We start from the raw sequence: 19876 nt of genomic DNA on the forward strand, positions 1-19876 counted from the left end.
AGTTACCACTTAATTCATTTGTGAGCCCCACTAAGCCAGAGCTTTTGGTCAAATCTCGGATGCTTGATAGCCGTTGAGTTAGACCCTACCCTTAAGCAAGACTATTATTAGAAGACATGGATCAGTGACTACACATGTTAAATAATACAGGAAGGGGTGCTGGAGTTCCTCGGGTGATATTATCTCAGTGTTGGCTATTTTTGGACAACTTACTTTGCATATTACAAATAAATTGTGTAATGTGTTTGCACAAAGTAGCAAATGATTGTCCATAATTGGTCAATCATGCCATCCATACAAGTCTACTTTCAGCCAACAATAACCCAAAAACATGACAGATCACTTTTGGGAAACCAGTAGTCTGCCGTTGGACACCACAAACAATCATCTACATATAATTTTTAGGTGATGGTGAACTGAAATGGGTAAAATCAGCCATTTCAATTGAACCTCTTCTTATGTATATGGGTAACTTTAGGCTCTGTCCACGTGGAAAAGTTGGGATTTTCACTGGTACTTTGGACAGTTTTCACATTAATGTTTCTGTATAGAATCAAAAAATCACATTAAGTCAGTGCAATCCATCGTAACGAGAACTGAACGACAAACGAAAAGCAAACAAAGTGCCCGATGGCTTGCTCTTAGACGTAACGATATCACGCACTTTTGTTTGTTTTAGTGAATTTTGAGCAACAATCGTTATATGTAAATGGGCCTTAAGGGGAATACTTTGTTTCTATTTTTGCTAACTTGAGTTTCATTTAGACTCTTTCTTTAAGGCCAGCACAGATGGTTCTTGGAGTGGCCAGCTCTGACAAGACGCTACTACTTCCAGTAGAGTGCAGAGAGGAAGTAAAGCTGTCTCCAGGACAAGCGGGGTATCTCCAGTCAGGACTGAGTGTGGTCATAAAGTAATTGCAGACAGAGAATCAAGAACATTTGAGGCCGTATAGGCAGTATTGTACTCTGAAAGAAAATGCCAGAGTCTGCTCTCTCCATGAGCCTCTCCAACTACACTTCAATATACTCACCCAATGGTGCAGCCTGAACATGTTAGGCCTGCAGAATACCTGATTCCCAGGTAAAGTTCCATGAAACAGAATCTGTTTATTTTTGAATACGGACTTTCCTCAAAACTGGACAATCGGCCTTGTTGAAAGACTTAAGCCCCATTTACATGCGATTATCGCTCAAAATTCGCTCAAACAATGTCTTTTGAGTGATAATCGGTGCGTTTAAATGCTACCATTCGATGATATTTAGTTAAGTTTAAATCCATTGTTCAGCCGGAGAGCTGATAGCAGGGACCGCAGGCTGTGATTCTCCATGAGAGCACTGATAACATTGTATTCAGCTGCAGTCCCCTGGCAGAACAAAGGAGTTGTATGCAGATAACAGACCACGCGCTGTTCTCTGCATACAGCTCAGGGAGGCTCATTTACATGCAAATGAAGGTGATAAGCTGCTAATGAGCACTAGTGCCCATTAGCAGCTTATGCAAAATGATCGCTCAAACTGTCAATCTCCGTATCTTTTGAACAAACTTTGAGCGATCATCTTTGCATGTAAATGGGGCTTTAGACTGTTATTACCCACCCAGTTCCCAGGCACATTGCTCCACTTGTTGCAGTATCTTGGCCTGTTGTGTTTAAAAGTTTTAAATTAAAACCACAATTTATATTAAAGTTTGCTGAGCAAAATGAATGAGAAGGCTTTTCAGGTTTTTTTTTTGCATGCAGTCCCTAATACACTCTCATGCCATGGGGACATAATCATATAATACATTTCATTAACAGCCTAAAGACTAGTGGTGGCGATATTACTCAAAGAACCACTTTTAAATCTATATGTGTAAATTCATCTGCTACATCATTATTGAATGGGAATCTGACATTGGAAAATCAATGACCTTGGAAGGTTGGACATGTGTTGCTCGAAACATAGCTAAAGTTTCTATTAACATGTCTTTGGTGAAGGGTGTGTGGAAGGTTTTGCTAAGATGGTAGATGGTGCCCACGAGATTATCCTGCATTTATCCTGAAGCTTCGCTGCAATGTTTTCAGGGATGTGGACAGTTGGGTATTATGTATCATGCATAGTGGGAATGCCCGAAAGTAAGTAGATTGTGGATCTGCATACTTAATCACAAGCATTAATTTTTGGAAAGTTCCCTCACTGGCACTATTGAGTGCGCCAATCCTGGATATTCACAAAAATATCAGTAAATGGATTAATTTATAACTATAACTTTTGAATTAGTTAAAAACCAATTGGCTTGGTTTATGGTCAATGACAGGTTATCTAATATGCTGAATGACTCAATGCTAAAACTTTGATGTGGTCTGGCAACCGTGACTTTCATATATAGGTAATTTAACTGACACTTTTTTATAGCATTTTATTGTTAACACAGTAATCCCTTCCTTCTTTCTGTTGCGTCCTCAGGACGTGCAACCTCAATAACACAAACAAAAGGCACAACTGTGCAAAGGAAACAAAAACTAGGGGGAATTTTCTCCCTATAGTTCCCTAACCTGGGAGGGGGCCCTGCCTACTCGGCGGACCGATCGCTCTGACAAGTGCGAGTCTGCACACGTGCCTAGGCCACTGACTAGTCCCTATCAGGGAGCCCTAGCACAAAAGAAAGGCAAAACAGAAAACCCAAAACAGAAAAGCACTTAGCTAGTAAGGAGAGCTTCAGCCAAGATGTGTTGCTCCGTCGCTGTCCAAAGGCAACTGAAGAAATTGACAAGCACAGGAGATAATGCTGGCACTGTTTAAGTAGGAGCTAGGCTACTCAGCACCAGGTGCTGACTGACATTACTCCTGCAGCTACCACACCCCTCAGCTCCCGGAGAAGCAAGGGCACACCCAAAACCTGATCTTGCCTGCAAGCCAGGTGCAGGCCTCAGAACGGCTGCAACACTTTCCCCCCCATTTTTTTTTCCTGTTTTCTCCATATTGCTTCTTGTTTTTCTAAGGCTGCTTTTAGAGGAACCGATTCTCATTTGAAAGATCAAATGAGTGACTGACATCATTGGTAGCTTGTTTGCTCTCGTTCAGCCGGTTTAGACTAGCAGATACATCGTTGGCACATTCAAACGAACATCATTCACTATCATTCAGTCTTTCACAATTGCTGTATAAGTGAATATGAGAGACTCAACGAGCGCTGTTTATACTGAACGATTAGAGAACAAGCCAATGATGATGATGCGTAAAGTGAACAACGAGCAAAAAGCGAATGATTCTCAATCATAATTCAGTCTTTGGCTCGTGTTTAGACCAAACAAATTTTGTTCACTTTCTCTCATTTGAACAATATTTTGAATGTTAATCATTCCATCTAAAAGCACTTTAAAGGCCCTTTTACACGGGCCGATAAATCGTTCAGATTTCGCGATCGTCAAGAATCTGAATGATTTGTTCAGTCTAAATACCTGCACACTCTTATCATTCATCCTTCAGTTTCTGCACGCATAAAAAGTGAACGATGATCAGCTCGTGTGAACAGGCAGTCGCTTATCTATGAGTAACTGCCTGTTTACTGTGAATGGAGCGGATGGGCTGGAATGATCCCCGGCGCACTCCTTACCCATTCACTGAGCAATGATCGTTCCTGTGTAAAAGCACAAGAACGATCATCGCTGGGATGGCCTGTTGAGCATCTGCACCCAACAATAGTCCCTTGTAAAAGGGCCTTAAATCTGGTTAGCCTTTGTAATACAATTTTGCGTCTATTAAACATTATATGATGTCCATAAAATCCTACTTTCTATATTTTTAGATTGTACAAGCTGTCAAAAAGCAAGATTTCTTTTTTTTTGAATGTTTATACAGATTATTAAAAGATAAAAAAGACTCCGTGTGAACAGTGCCTAAAATACTGCCAGGTTATTACATTACTGCAAGGGACTGTAGAGTAAGAATCTATGTGGGTGCCATCTTGTGACACCTATATGTATTGGCACTACATTTCCATCACATGGAAGTGAATACAGAAGTGTTACTCAAGACTGGTAGCAGACCGGGAAATTTTAAGCTGCAAAATTTACCAAATTTGGAACCCCCCAAAAAATGACATTAAAAAATTACCCTAGTTATGCATTTAAACATTGATATTAATTGATCAGAGTATTAATATATAGTTTTGGGACATGTTCTTGCATAGAAAAACAGTAGTCTAGGATGAGCCTTGTGTGGTGCAGAGTGTAAGCTCTCGCCTATGACCTGAAGGTTGTAAGTTCAATCCCTGCGTGATTGAGGTAGCCGGCTCAAGTTTGACCCAGCCCTCCATCCTTCCAAGGTTGGTAAAATGAGAACCCAGCTTGGTGGGGGGTAATAAGTAACAATTACCTGAAAGCGCTGCGGAATAAGTTGGCGCTATACAAATACCAAGATTTATTTATTTGGTCTGCAAAACTAGAATGACTAGTTGGGCCTGGACACCCAGTCACATTAGCTATTTTCCAGCTGCACCCTACAAGTGTCCAGGATGTTTGCAGATTATTAGAATGCCAAATCAAGGTACAGCACATAGCTGTTTAATTCAGTGATCCTTGCGTGGCTTAAACTAGTGAAACGCATAGCCTAGAACTGCTGATATATCTCCTCCTAATTTGTTTAAGTAGCTCTGGGACCAGAAATTACAGAACATTTTTTTTTATCCCGATTAATGCTTTTATCCAATTATAAAAAGTCCAAAATACATTTTATGAAACGAAAGTCTGAGGTAGCAGCTTGGGCTTCAGCTGTAACACAAGAGTTGGAGCCAAGAGGGGTGTTGAGTTACTTTTGTGTGGTACATTAAAATTCATCTATTACGTTCATGCTGTAATTGTACATTATGTTTGGCAAACTAAAGTATGTTGGCCAGACGAGCGGTTTTTCAGCTTGTAAGTGAAAACCCAGTAGGTGGGTAAGTGTAGTGCTGGCTAATCCAGTGATTCAGAGAAAGTGTCAGCGGTGAGTTTGATAAATCATTCTTTGTGCCAAGAGAAGAGAGGTTTTAACCAAGTATAGGTCTATTTACTAAAGGCAGCATTCTTCTACAAGTACCTTGCTTTCTACTGCAGAAGTGTAACCCCTTCAGTGCATGACATCGGCAGCTTCATTTTAGAGGAGGACAGTTCACCAAAAGTCAGGAGGTTCATGTTTTCCATCACAAGTTAACTCATCAGCGTGTGCCAACTAGAATGTACTGTATCTGAAAGGTTTACGAAATGAGGAATGTCTGCTTGTAGCAGATGGTATACATTATGAATTTTCATTGTATTGCTGGAATATCATATATAGTGATGAGCAATTGGTGGAATAGTCGATTCGTGTCAGTATCGGGCAGACCATGAAAATCATTGTGAATTGGGGCGGTCGATTCCAACTCCCATTAAAGTCAATGGGAGTAAAAGTCGGTTTTCTAATTTGCCAAACATTAGGTCCCCTATGCAGCCAAAGCTCCCTAAATTGCATGGGAATACAGGCACACATCTGGGGAAAACTGTGCTCCTCTCTACTGCCATGGGGAAATGCTGTGCTCAAGCTGCTTAACAGTTTGCCTTGATAGTGCTTAATTTTGAGGTCCCTCTCCACTGCCAGAATGAGATTTGTCATTTTGGCTTTGTAGCTTGGATCAAGGAGGGTGGCCACCCAGTAGTTGTTTGATGTTTAGGTATGGGCTATGCAACTATCCTTGTGCAAGCAATGCAACATAAAAACACTCACATGCCTCAAAGTGCCTAAGGGAGATGGCCCACATCCATCAGGGTCAGGCCTAAGAGTGTCCTCAGGCTGGTTCCACCGTCCACGTAGAATCGCTGCGGTTAGTAATGGGTGGAGGGAATGCTGTGTAGCCCGCTCCACTGCCTCTGGATCTATATTATCCCCTTCCTCTTCCTCCTCTTCTTCCTGCTCTATACTTCTCCCACAGCTGGAGAAATGTGTTGGAGAGGACACCTCCCTGTGGTGTTCAGTAATGGTGGACTGGCCAGACAGTTAGGAAATTGATAACCCACCATCCTCTTCCTTCTCCTCCAGTGACAACAAAACGTCATTGTCCATGAGGCCTTGTAGCATCTGTTCCAGCAGGTAGACAACAGGGATGGTCATACTGATCAGTCATCATGACTGACCATTTTGGTAATTCCTCAAAGCAGGCTAAAATGGCATACATCTTTCATCTGCAGCTAATCCACAGGCATCAAGTGAGCGACCTCCACACAGCGTCTGCTAATGGCATACACTATCTGCTACTCAGTGATTGCTTGATGTTGCTGGCTTAGCCTTTGCAACATATGCAATGTGTAACTCCACCGTGTAGGCACGTCACAGATAAGAAGGTTGGGTGGTAGTCCAAACTGTCACTGCTCCTCCGCCACACGAGTGTCGGCTGGGTGTAAATGCTGAAAGTGCGAGAACAATTTCCTGGCCTTTTCCAGCTCTGGGTGTAAACCTGGGTAATTGTTTAGGGAGCGCTGTACTACCAGGTTCATCACATGGGGCAGGCAAGATATGTGTGAGATTGACAAGGCAAAGGGCTGCCAACAGGTTGGCCCCATTATCACACACAATCTTACTTAACTGCAGCTAAGTGTCAGCCTGAGCTTGCAGCTCCTTTAGATATGAGTTTTAGGATAGCATTTTGTCATTTACCATATGCACCATTGTATGGAGGTGAGATTTTCTTCCATATGGATAACTGTACATTTATGGAGGGTGTTGAAAGGTGGTATGAAGAGGTGAGGAAGATAAGGAGAAAGAAGGGGGTAAGGAAGGGACAGACAAGGATGAATGTACCAAAGCTCTTGAACTATGAACTGTGGACCACCACTTTTGGCTTCATACCCCACCTGGAAGACACTGACCCAGTGTGCTGTTAGGGATATGTAACGCCCCTGGCCATGTTTACTGGAGGATGTGTCTGGGGTCAGGTGCACCCTGTCACTGACTTCATTCTTCAACACCAGGGACAAGTTATCAATCACATGGCGGTGCAGAGCTGGGATGGCTTTTTGGGCAAAGAAATGGTGGCTGGACATCTGGTACTGTGAGTTAGCATGAAGCATCATGTTGCGAAAGGGGGATGGAGGGCTGGCTGCTGGCATGGAACATTGTGGAATATGGGGTAGACATCAATGTTGGTGAAGGTGGTGATGATGGTGGTGACTCAACTTCTGCTTTCTGTTTCACACTCTTAGTTCTTAAGCCTGCAGCCCAATCATCAATTGTTGGGGTGTGGAGGTAAGCATGCTACTGCCCCTACACAAAACTTCCTCTCTGTTCTCAGAGGTTACTGCATGAACAGGGAGGGAGATGGATAAAGAGGCAGCAAACGAGGAAGCTGATGAGGCTGACTCTTTACCCTCTGGCTCAGGTGGGCTTTTCAAGGCAGCGGGTGGTAAACACTTACCACAGATCTTACTGATGATCGCTCTTCTGTCATCACATGCAGTTTCCAAGAATGCCCAATCTGCACAAGTCCAATAAGCAGACCTAGCTGTAGGCCTGATGTTGCTGTGAGTAGCTGATGGTGATAGTACATCCCTTATGTTTGTGATACCCTACCTCCTTTCTTAGTATAGTGCTGCCCTGCAATGTCCACCTCTTCCTCCTGCCCTGTTATCATGACTCTCCCTGACTGTCCATGTCGGGTCAAGTACCTCATCATCTTCTACCTCCTCTTCCTCTTTATTGTCTTTCTCCTGAGTGGACTGTGTGTCACATGGAGCTGCCCCCTCCATTTCCACATACCCCTGAGTACACATTGCCTGTGAAGGGCTGGCCATATGCACTGACCCACCCTCATCTTTCTCTTTAGAGAAAAAAAATGGTTGAGCATCAGTACATTCAATGTCTTAGTCTTCTCCCTCTGGTTGTTTGGACTGCTCTGATAGCATCCATAATTAAACAGCTCCTCAGATTGATCCGTGTGGACTGCTTCAGAGAGTGCAGGGGATTTTGCACAGGGTAAAAAAATGGGGTGATGCTCATGGTCGACTGGTGCAGAATGATTGCTGTTTGCCTGCGACTGGGAGGAAGAAGATGTGGTGGTACTCAAGACATGCTGCATCATCCACTCCACAACCTGCGGCAGATGTTACACACAGGCAGAAACACTTCTAAGGAATGGCAGTGGGCTCGCCTCACCTCCTGCAGAACATAGAGCTGTTGCTTCAGTGGGAGCTGCTTCAAGTGCCAACTTGGTCCGTCCTCTACCACCTCCACCAACACTTCCACCATTGCTTTCTTCATGTTTCCTTTTAATTAATTTATTTAGCTTTTTTTGGAGGGGTTCACGTTTTGTGGTTTTATGAAACTAATCAGCTAAATTTTTAGTTTGCTGAAAACAACTGCTAGCTGTGTAAGGACTGGAAATAATTTGTAGTGGCCGGACTGGCAACTTTGAACGACGTCTGAAACTACTGACAAGCAATGTGTGCATCTACTATATCCTTGTTTGGTTTTCTTTATGTTTTATATTAACAAGCACCACCAACTAAATAAGCTACAACCCCTGGGAGGTATGATATGTGAGTACAGAAGGCCACAGGGTATAGCTTGTATCTTTGTGAACTGTCCCTGTTTGGCGCAGCTTGACTGAATTCCCCACTGATAGCTATGTAATAATTCATATTGGCCAAACTGGCGACTTTGAATGATGTCTAAGGGCGACAAAGAACTGCAATATTCCCCATGCTAAAGCATATTTTCTCTGTCTGCTTTGCAGCTATGTACATTGACAGCAGCAGAAATATTCTCTCTCCCAATGTACAGACCTCATTTCATATTGGTATAAACGCGATGAAGCTTCTTTCTTTGCTCCCTCCAATAGAACCCGTTTACATTCTCTGCTGGTTTACAAGCTTTCACATCCAGCAGGAATATAACCTCTGTAGGATATCTGACCCTATTAACCACAGGCCACATGTTATATAGGCATATAGAAGTGATGTGGCTTCTCTTTCCTGTGCTCAACTATAAAATGGGGGATAGTTATACTGTGTCTATGCTATAAATGGCTAGATCATGTAATGCGGACGTCCAATGAAACTGCTGGTTGTATGCAAAATGGGGGATACATTTGGTGACGCTGACCTCTGCAGCAGACATTATGGGAAATTTGATTTTCCCTTGATTTTTCCAAAAAATGTGTTTGGACTAGCCCAATTTGATTTCGTGAAAATCAGAACGATTTTATCACCCAGTTGATCAAGATGAGCAACACTACTCATAATTAAATTCTCTAGCAAATAAAGTGGTTAAAGTTATAATAAAAAACGAAATATAACCAGTATCTTTGGTTTTCTGTTTATACAGAGTGGGCCACAGAAAATTAGCCACACTCTTATGAAAGCTGTGTCAAATAAAATCTTTGTGGCCCATGGCCACCAATTACAGCGCAGCTTTCACTTTGCCTCAGTAGTATAAGAAATGAAAGCTGTGCTGTGATTGGTTGCTATAGGCATCAAAGATTTTCTTTTAGATGGCTTTCATAAGAGTGTGGTGCCAAGCTACTTTTCCGTGGCCAGCCCTGAAACTATAATATGAAACTGACTGTTGAAATATGGAACGGCTGCTGCATTCCTTCTCCTTCTTGCCTCCTTCTTCCGCCCAGCAGCACCAGAGGTTATTGAAGAGTCACCAACAGCAGCACAGGTAGCAGTTTTCCTATACTAGGGAAGACCACAGCAGGCCCTGATGACCTTGGAGCCAAACTAATGACGCCTGATAGAGCAGCATCCAGATTACTGCGGTGAAGGACCCTGCAGCGCGTGGTAGGAGAGGGAGTCTCTGTCCTGTACTTGCCTGATATTGCAAGATGATGCCGCACAGTGGAGATCGGAGGACAACACTAGAGATAGTCGTGGAAGTGCTAATTTCTCCTTTGACTGCTGTATTTAATTTCCTGGCCAGGTTGGGAGGTCAGGTTGTTTGGTGCCATAGTTCACGCAAGGGCTTGCGGGGTAATTGTGATGCCTATGCAATGTGGTTAGGTTGAAGAATGTGTAGTGTTTTATGATGTAACCAATTTGATATACCATATAGATGGTTAATGTAATGGGGCACCTGGTTAAGAGGAGGTATTTGAGAATGATGTGATGTGGAGATTGAACCGGCTTAATGGTTCACGATCTCTCTAAGTTTACGTCTATGGCATGGTAGCATTCTATGTGTAACGATGCAGCTTCTACAGAGCATGTGAGGTTGGGCCTACAGATGAAGACCTCATTTATACCGCAGTAGAGAGAGGCTGTAAAGTCATGTGAATGGTCAGGTACCTTGCTGTTGCCATCGGTAGGAGATATGAAGTCCTTGTATGTACTGGTGCATTACGCCAGTAGTGAGAAGTCGCAAGGACACAGAATGAAAAATCCAGCCTGTCGTTTTAAGAGATTTGATATCAAGTTGTCATACTACTGTTCAGTACGAGAACCCTCCTGTGGAGTGAAACAATGTCATTCTGTTGTTCTTCACTAAAAGTTATTTCTGATAAAAAAAAATGTGCCGCCTCCATCTCCGTCTGTTTTCACCGTGCCATTACATAGCCTGCAACACGGGCACATACCACCCACACATTACAAAATCACCCGATTTGCATCGATGTACATGGTTAAAAAAAGTTTGCATATTGCTGTGATAGTTAAAATGGTTAAAAACGCATCGCATTTGCATGGCAGGTGAGTGGATTTTTTTTTTCACTGCCATCGGAAATAATGGGCAATTCTTAAACAAGAATCAACCGAAAATAGGACATGCTGCGATTCTTGAATCTCATACCCAGTCCGAGAGAATATTACCTTGTGTATATTAGACCATGCAAAATAATAGGTTTCTTTCATGTCTGAGTTCTGTCCATCTCACGACCTGACAGAACTCGATAATGAAAATCACCCATGTAAATGCAGTCTTAAATCGCGCCAACAATTCTTGGCCAAACCTTGTGCTTCTGTCACATATTTTACCATGAATCTGCATGTAGATTTAGCCCTATCAATGGGCAAAATCCTTATGCTGAATTTTTTACACATTTCCGTACAAATATCCGTCCACCGGATATTTCACGTGTCTTTTGCCCATTGACAGGGCTAAATCCGCGTGCAAATCTGCAGCTAAGTCTGTTGCTGAAAATTCTGCTATGGATTCCGTGTGAACATATGCTAAGGCTCTGTTCATCTTTCTTTCAAGCTTTCCATCAATTTCCCAACATATACTTCTGACAATAGTCTGAGATGTATGCCACTATAAAGTCCTACAGCGATATACGTCACCCATAGGCAGCCATCTTTAAGAGAATCACAGGGCATATGTTTTTGTAGGAACTTCTGCTTAGAAAAGCACAATCAACTCCATTTATCTACACAGGGAATAAAATTAGGATAACATATAACAGCAGAAAGGACAATCTTTGGGCCTCCGACAGATGAATAGGGGCCTGTGGAAGCTTTCCTGATGTATATACCGAGTATGCAAAACCAGTGTGAACATAGCCTTAAATGGAAAAATAATGTAACGTGCATAGATACAGCATGACTGTTGGATTTTAACGTGTCCATGCCTTTGTTTCCCCTGAAATAAGCAGGACCATTGGTGTCTGGTCGACTTCTATTCCCTTCGTCTTGAATTAACACACACAATCGTGGATCACAAGCAGGAAGCACTCCACATTTATGTAATTCTTCCGCAATGTTTTTATTTTTTGAGTGTCTTTTAACAAGGTAAAGGGGTTGTCCGGTTACACTGACTTTTTAAAACTTTGTCCAAATGACTGAAAATAATAAAACAAATGGTACTTACCCATCCTCAGCCCCTGCGATCCAGTGCTGCAGCCACACATTTCTCCCAGTCTGTGTTGACAGTGGAAGCCAGGTGACTGCTGCCTGCAAATCAGAGGCTGGACAACCCCTTTAAGATACCTTTCTGTGCAGAATTGCTTTACAATGTTTTTTGCTGAGTTAAGATAAGATAAAAATAGCTTTTTAATGGCTTAAAATGTATCTAACTTTTTAAACAACTTATGCTCATTTAATAGCCTGTGTGTGTGCCATCAATCTTTTTATATTCTTGTATATTTTTATTTTGGTTTACTACTGTAAAGCAAAGCTGAAATGCAGCCTGTCTGCAGTCCACTGCTTGTCATTAGCCATTTAGTTTCTGTAGTAACTGTGATATTAGGACGTTTTCTTAGCTGTGGGGAAGGTACTGTCTTTATTATATGTTAGATACGATATTTCCAGAGCTGTGCTCAGAACATACCACAAATTATTGTAGTTGTGCAATGTGGTTTTCAGCAGCTCGGCAAGCCTATGTGAAGCATTTTTTATGTATTTGCCTGACAGCCAGAAACTCTATTGTAAAGCCACATGCATTTATTGCTATGCAACACAATACCACAGTGTTTTCAGGAAACCTTTAGGTAAGTTTGGCCAAAATATGATTTATTGCCACAATACCAAGAAATCGTTGATTACTATAAAATTTCGCAGTTTTGCCATGATTTCACAGAAGCATTGCAGCAGTCAATTACGATTTGATCCTTCCAGTAGGATCCACCCCTCTCTAAAAAAAAACTAAAAAAGCATTGTATAAGGCCTTATATCCACAAACATATCGGTAAAACGCTACAGGTCTCCCCGCAGCGGTTCACCAATGTTTGTAAGCACCAGCCCAGCCAGCAGAGAGCTGGCAGAGACCGTGTACGGCTGCCAGTGCACTGCACATGCCCACATATCGCACACACCTAGACATGCGCAGTGTCACTCTTTTTTTCTTTAAATTCGCCGCACTGTTTCATAGCGCGGTTGGGTGTGAGAATCTCGCCATTACGCAATGTGTTGTGTATGGACAGCGTTTTATACCTTGCCTATTTCAATGTATAAGGCTCACGCTGCGTGGTATGCAGAGAAATAGAGCATGCTGCGATCTACTTCTCATGCATATCAATACGCAATGTGTACATGCGCATGTACATGGATCATACAATTTAAATCCCCACAGCCAACGAACAGGACCATCCGAATGCTCATTGGCATGACATCGGCGGAAGAGTCTGAACTGCATGCAAGCAGTATCATGGGACTGACTTGCGGAGATGGTGATATGTGGGGAGGATGTACAAAAAGTATATTCACTTTAAAGAATATGTTAAATTGAGTAAAAGGCATATAAGTCCCAAAATAGCCTTTTTAGGCGGTATATGAAAGGCCAGTGTTAATAAATTCCCCCCATAGCATTCAGTGACCGAATCCTGGATGTCAGCACCACCACTAGACGATTTTATTGCATGCTGTATTGTTAGGGTGAGTCTAGAAGTGGTAAACTGTTGGCGGATCTCTGCAGTGGACATGTTTGCAATTGAATTCTATTGATTTGTAAATTTGTAAAAACACTGTACTATGTGATCCTGGCCGGTGTGAACCTGGCCTAAGGGCTACAAGAAAAAGCATTTTTACAGTAATTGCAGCAATAAACTGTGATTTAATCACACCGTGGAAATAGATTCTTATTGTATGTATTGTGCATGTTTTTTCTAGTATATGACCCCCATTTACTGAATAATGTGCAATAAATGTATAAATAGTGATATTATTTATAAACAGAGGCGTGATCTTCTTCTGTCTACTTGAACACACAGTTGTCATTCACATAGTCATCAATAGTGTAATTTACAGAAGGTACAGAGAACATAGAGCACAGCCAAAGTGTCCTCTGCCAGAGGCGAAACTTGAAGCTCCTGGACCTCAATGCAAACCTGTAACAGGGCCCCAACTATAATGCTTTACTCATAGTACTGGGCTCCCTATATGCAGAAGAGAGGCCTTATGGGCCCCCTAAGTCTCCTGCGCCCGGGTGCAACCGCATCCCCTATAGTTACGCCCCTGCTCTGCCTTATGAACATGCCTCCCAAGTATCCAATTTTGTATCATCATGCTCTCTGATGTGCTTCTAGATTGCAAGCTCTATGGACAAGTATGTGCTGCAAAAATGACCATCAACTTCAAGCTGAGCTAGGAAGATTAAAGTTTTGCACAATCATTTACAACTTTTTTTAACTTACGGTTACAACTCCTAAAATATGTCCTTTGAATATTTGTGGCTCTGTGGTCTCTGCTTGATGAGTTCAAGGAACCTGGAATGAAAAAAGAAGACACTTATCTCAGTAGTAATTCTAAAGAGATATACAGAATGATCGCACTTGCCTCTCATTAAAACTTGTTTATATGTCATTGTCATCTTTTCAAAGTAACCGGCAACAAATTCTCAAAGTGTGCAGGAACCCTCTTGAGGTTTGTCCTGAAAGTGTGTGGCTTTTATGAAAGCGAGTTAGCAATTGCTAAAAACATCTTTATACACTTGCCTGTTTTTATAATCTTACATTGAGATGATGGAACTTAACCTACAGAGTCTAAATTCGAGGTGACCTTTACTAAAACTTCGGTTCGGCAAGAACCCAGACCTCAGGTTGTTAATTTCAGCCAAACTTCGTTAAAACCCCTATTACTAATATTGAACACCGTCTAAGAGCCCTGAAATGAAGAGGGAAGGTGTTAGTGGGCCTTTAATGGATGTTGGCTTCCAGTGTTGGGGTCTTAGGTTCAAATCTCCCCAAGGGCAACATCTGTATGGAATTGGAAAACTCCATACAGATGTTGTCTTTGGTCAGATGTGAACCTAGGGCTCCAAGACTGCAAGGCAACAGTGCTAACCACTAAAGTGCTATGCTCTTTCTTCCTTCGCCAGAGGAGGAGAACATACGAACTCTAAGCAAATGTTGTCCTTAATCAGCTTTGAACCTAAAACTCCAGCATTGCAAGGCAACACTACTAAACCACCATGCACCTCTTCTTCCCACCACCACCACTGTCATGTCAGAGCTCTTAGACAGTGTCCAATACTACTTTAAGGGGTTTTAATGAACTCCTGGATCAGTTCAAACTAATTAATTTTTTGACGAAAATCAGTAAACCGACTGAACCAAACTTTTTAACGTTTGCTCATCTGTAATCCTAAATCTAGGAGGAAGAACAAAATAAGCTTAACGTTCAAAACAGACTGTGCATTTCACTTGAAGGAAACCTTTGTCCACTTTTTAGCACTTTTAGCACTTCAGCTTTAAACTCAGAGCTCTGAGTTTCTGATATGGAGACTCACATTGCTTGTATATGGGGGGCAATTTATCATGCCAAGTATGGTGGAAAAAGGTCACAATTTTGGGCATAAACCTCGATTGCACAAAAATGTTATGCCTTTTTAATTTACACCAATTAAAGCAGCTTTTTAAAAAGCAGGCATGGCTTGTTGGGGGGGGTATCGGACGTAGCTGACATAAATAAGAACGGATATCTAATTCAGCTCATGACTGGTTTAGATTTCTCTTATGTGCTCGGACAGGCCGAAATGTGTCACATATACGAAGAGGTGTTTTAGCTCAGTACTAGAGATGAGCGAGCATGCTCGTTTAAGGCAGATACTGGAGTGAGCATCGGTCTTCCCGAGTAACTGATTACTCGTCCGAGCAAATGCGGCGGGGAGGGGCAGAGGGGGTGAGCAGGGGGAGAGAGAGATCTCGGCTCCCCCCGCTTTCCCTCGCCACCCCCCCCCCCCTAAATCCCCATACCAAACGGACAGGACTGGAAGCCCATGAACATAACATTGGCGGAAGAGTCTGAACCGCATGTAAGCAGTATCTTGTGGAGATGGTGATATGTGGGGAGGATATAGAAAGCATATTGCAAAAGTGCTTCACTCTAAAGGGTATGTTAAATTAAGTAAAAGGCATGTAGGTCTTAGAATACCCCTTTTAGACTGGAATATGAAATGCTAATGTTAATAAATTTCCCCCATAGAATTCAGTGACAAAATTCTTGATGTCATCACCACCACTAGACGATTTTATTGCATGCTGTATTGTTAGGCTAGGTTCACACGGGGCGGATTTGCCGCAGTTTTGCTGCAGTTTTTCCGTTGTTCTTTTGCCGCAGAAGAACCGCTTTTACGGTAAAATCGCTTCAAAGGTTATTTTTGGCTTGCAGATTTTCTTGCGGATTTTGGCCGCTTTTTCAGCTCGGAAAATCCGCAAGCGTTTTTTTCCGCAGCTCTTTTTTATTTTTGCAGCACATTTAAGTGCGGATTTTGCTACGTCCATGGGCAAAAAAGCGCTGCGGAAAATCCAAAAGAATTGACATGCTGCATATTCTAAAACCGCGGCGCAGCTGCATTTACGTACTGTGGCAGTGCGGAAAAATTCCACCCTGTGAGAACAGCTTTTTGGCCAAACACATTTGAACTGCATTGCACTGCAAATGCAGCAGTTTTGCCGCAGTTCGGATATGCAACGGCAAACCGCAGCAACTCCGCACCGTGTGAACCCAGCTTTAGAGTGAGTCTAGAAGTTACAGAGTGTTTGCAGATTTCTATAGTAGACAATTTCTATTGAATTCTATTGATTTGCAAATTCTTTCGTGCAGACGTTGGAAATAACATCCCCAACATACAGAGAAGAGCTTGCAGAGCAGAATTCAGATTCCACAGTATACTAATTCTCTTGCAGATTTTCAGCAAATTTGCTTCAGAATTGCACCACTGACTTGAACACAGGTGAAAAATCTGCATTGAAGCCTGCAGCTGTTGTATATTTCATTGCGGACCTGCTCCAGATTTCTGAACAGGAACAGGATTCAACTTTTCTTTAAAGGTCCATATCAAAATCCATATCATTTTCACACTTTAGGAGTAAATCCACATCCAAATTTGTATCAGTGATTACTAGAGATGAGCGAGCACCAAAATGCTTGAGTGCTCGTTACTCGAGTCGAACTTTCAGTGATGCTCGAGAGTTCATTTCGAGTAACGAACCCCATTGAAGTCAATGGGCGACTCGAGCATTTATGTATATGACTGGTGCTCCGCTAAGGTTTTCATTTGTGAAAATCTTAGCAAATCACCAAAGTCATGTAAAAAACACAGAAATGGATAGGGCAGGCGAGGAGCAACATGCAGGGCTGCATTTCGGGCTCCGAGGTCTCACTATTAAGAATATTCAATTGGACTCAATAACTATGCATCAGATTTATTTAGCAACAACACCTTGGAAGGGCCACATGCTCTAATTATTTAGATTTCTATGATTCTCAAAAAAACTGCTTGTTTTTTCCATAATAACGAATTCCCTGCATAATATTTTAGAGTGCAATGGATTTGTTATAAAAGTTTGATTAGTGGGGGTCCTCTGGGATCACTTAGAGTAAGTAGAACCGATTTTTACTTCTTGGAGGTAAGATGGCCATTCGTACATAGTCCTCCACTATTCCAGTTGACAGAACCAAGCAATCCAGCTCTTAAACCAGTGCTTAAAATTAGTATTGTGCGAACTGAAACAGTAGAACCCTGTTTCAAGGCAAACTTTACAAAAGTTTAGTTCGACATGAACCCGAGCTAAACTTTTAGCAAAGTTCTGCCCAAAAAGGGGTTCTACTGGTTCGGTTCACTGAACATGAGTCTTGAAAACTGGTGTATAACACTGTCTAACACTGTATAACATCCGAGAGTGTTATATAGTGTTTCTATGGATCCTAGACACTGTTATACACCAGTTTTAGGGGGTTTGATGAACTTCCGGTAGGGCCCAAACTAATTTGGACCAAACCAAACGTTTTGCAAAAGTTCAGCGAATTGGCGGAATTGAACTTTTCAAAAGTTCACTCATCCCTCCTTAAAATTATACAGATACTAAACAGAAACATTATCTACAGAGTATTAACTCCTACCTGCCTAGAATAACTCAACCTCTTCGAAAACTGATGTCCAGTTGCATATACTGTATACTCATTGCAGATATATTGCTCCATTCGCTTCATGTTTGTATTATGGCACACAACAGAGTGTTATGCCAAGGTGAAGAAATGGTCAACAGCCTAAACAAAGACATGAATAAGAAGTTAAAATCCTAGTGATACAGACATACAGAAATAACATAGTCAGACATTGATCTTAAACTACAGGAAATTAATAACAGATTTTACCTGAGAAAGGAAGACCTAATTAATATCCACACCTCCAAAGAAATACCCAAAGGAAAAAAGCAAAAATAATATCTACATGAATGCACTCACACCATGCATGCTCGTACAAATTGAACCCATTCCAGGTGTATACACATCCAAACACATAACCCTGTTACAGAAGCAAGCAGACAGGCAGGCTGAGGTTGAGGCATGGTAAATGCCTAACAATCAGGCACTTAGGCTCAGTGAAGCGTGCATGTGTTGGGGAGAGAGGCATGAGAACAAAAATCAAACATGTCCGATTCTTCTTTTCCCTGACATCTGCCATCAGAGGGGATAGTCAGGACACCCCCCATACAAATTAATAGTCAGTTGGTCCACTGAACGTGGGTTCAGCCAACGTTCATCTACTTTAAGGCTGAGTTCACATTTGCACTCTGTAACTCCGTTGTTCAGCTTCATCATAGGAGCCAAACAACAACTATAATAGACAGTTAAAGAAGACCTGTCATGTCTTCCGGTCAGTAAGGATGACTATCAGCTTAGAGCAGCGGCCCTGTTGACTGTAGCACAGTTTGTCTTTTGTATCCACTCTACAAATTCTCCAGCACCAACCTCCATTGGTTTTGGCTTCCGGCACTGTGAACTGTCAAGTTGGCAGTCTCCTCCACTCAATGGGTGTTGTCAGGCAGTTTCTTCCACCTACTGGAAGTATGCAGAGGAGACCGCCCATTTGACAGATTCACAGCGCTGTGAACCAAAACTAACAGAGGTCAGTGTCAAAAAATGAGGGGAAGCAAACACAAAAGATAAGCCACACTGGAGTCATTGGGGCTGCAGCTGCACAGTTATGCGGACATCCCCACTGACCCAAGGACATGACAGGTCCTCTTTAACTGACATGACTGTCACTTGATCGACCCCATTGACTATAATGTGGTCTGTCAGGCTTCTAGCATGATACCTGGCTTATTACTGGATCTGATCAAAGCCTCCAATGCAGATGTGAACAGCGCCTATATGTACGGCTCCTTGGACTAGAGCTAAAGAGGGACTCTATTAAGTGATTTGAAAGACAGATTGCGCAGATAAAATAATGTGCATTTTTATGTACCTAAGAGTACATACAATTTATGACCTATAGCTGGCCGTACACATTATAAAAGTTGTTCCAATATGTTGATAACAATGAGATCTGCCAACAAACTTGTGTATGAGGGCCTGCTGACTGTCCACTGATGGCACCTGTAGAGATTAGGCATGTCAGATTTTAATATGCCCAATCCTTTGTTCATGGTGCATATAAGCTGCCACCAGAGGTGTCTGTTAAGGTGCTTTAAGACATAACGATATCGTTTAAAAAATCGTTCAAATGAGTGAAGGTAAGCCAAAGACTGAATTACAAAGGAGAAGCATTTGCTTCTCATTCGTCGTTCACTTCATGCAGGCATAAAAATCATCATTGGCTCATTCACTAATCATTCAGTTTCAATCAACAGCTCTCATTCAGTCATTCTCATTAACCTATACAGTGAATATGACAGACTGAACGATTTCTCGTTTGAGCGAGCCAATGATGTACAGTATCTGCCTGTCTAAACAGGCTGCACGAGAGCAAACAGCCAGCGGTGACGTCACACACTCGCTCGCTTGCTCAATCGGCTCGTCTAAAAGCAGCCTTAATTACTTATTTTCTTTTCCCTATTAAAATAAACATGCATGCTCGCTAGAGATGAGCGAGTATACTCGCTAAGGCACATTACTCGAGCGAGTAGTGCCTTAGCCGAGTATCTCCCCGCTCGTCTCTAAAGATTCGGGGGCCGGGGAGCGGCGAGGGAGAGCGGGGAGGAACGGAGGGGAGATCTCTCTCTCCCTCTCTT

At 42.3% G+C, this 19876-nt stretch overlaps 1 long non-coding RNA gene across 2 annotated transcripts in view; it reads right to left on the bottom strand.

The window, feature by feature from the left end:
• LOC136612466 (uncharacterized) overlaps positions 1–19876 on the bottom strand; it is a 42936-nt gene that overhangs the window by 13106 nt on the left and 9954 nt on the right. For both annotated transcript variants that reach the window (XR_010790398.1, XR_010790397.1), the window contains 2 exons: positions 17760–17906; positions 14051–14122 (listed from right to left, as the gene is read on the bottom strand). This is a non-coding gene — a long non-coding RNA (uncharacterized lncRNA). The remainder of the gene's footprint in view (positions 1–14050; positions 14123–17759; positions 17907–19876) is intronic.

This window comes from Eleutherodactylus coqui, chromosome 2 (genome assembly GCF_035609145.1).
Source record: "Eleutherodactylus coqui strain aEleCoq1 chromosome 2, aEleCoq1.hap1, whole genome shotgun sequence".
NCBI lineage: Eukaryota > Metazoa > Chordata > Amphibia > Anura > Eleutherodactylidae > Eleutherodactylus > Eleutherodactylus coqui.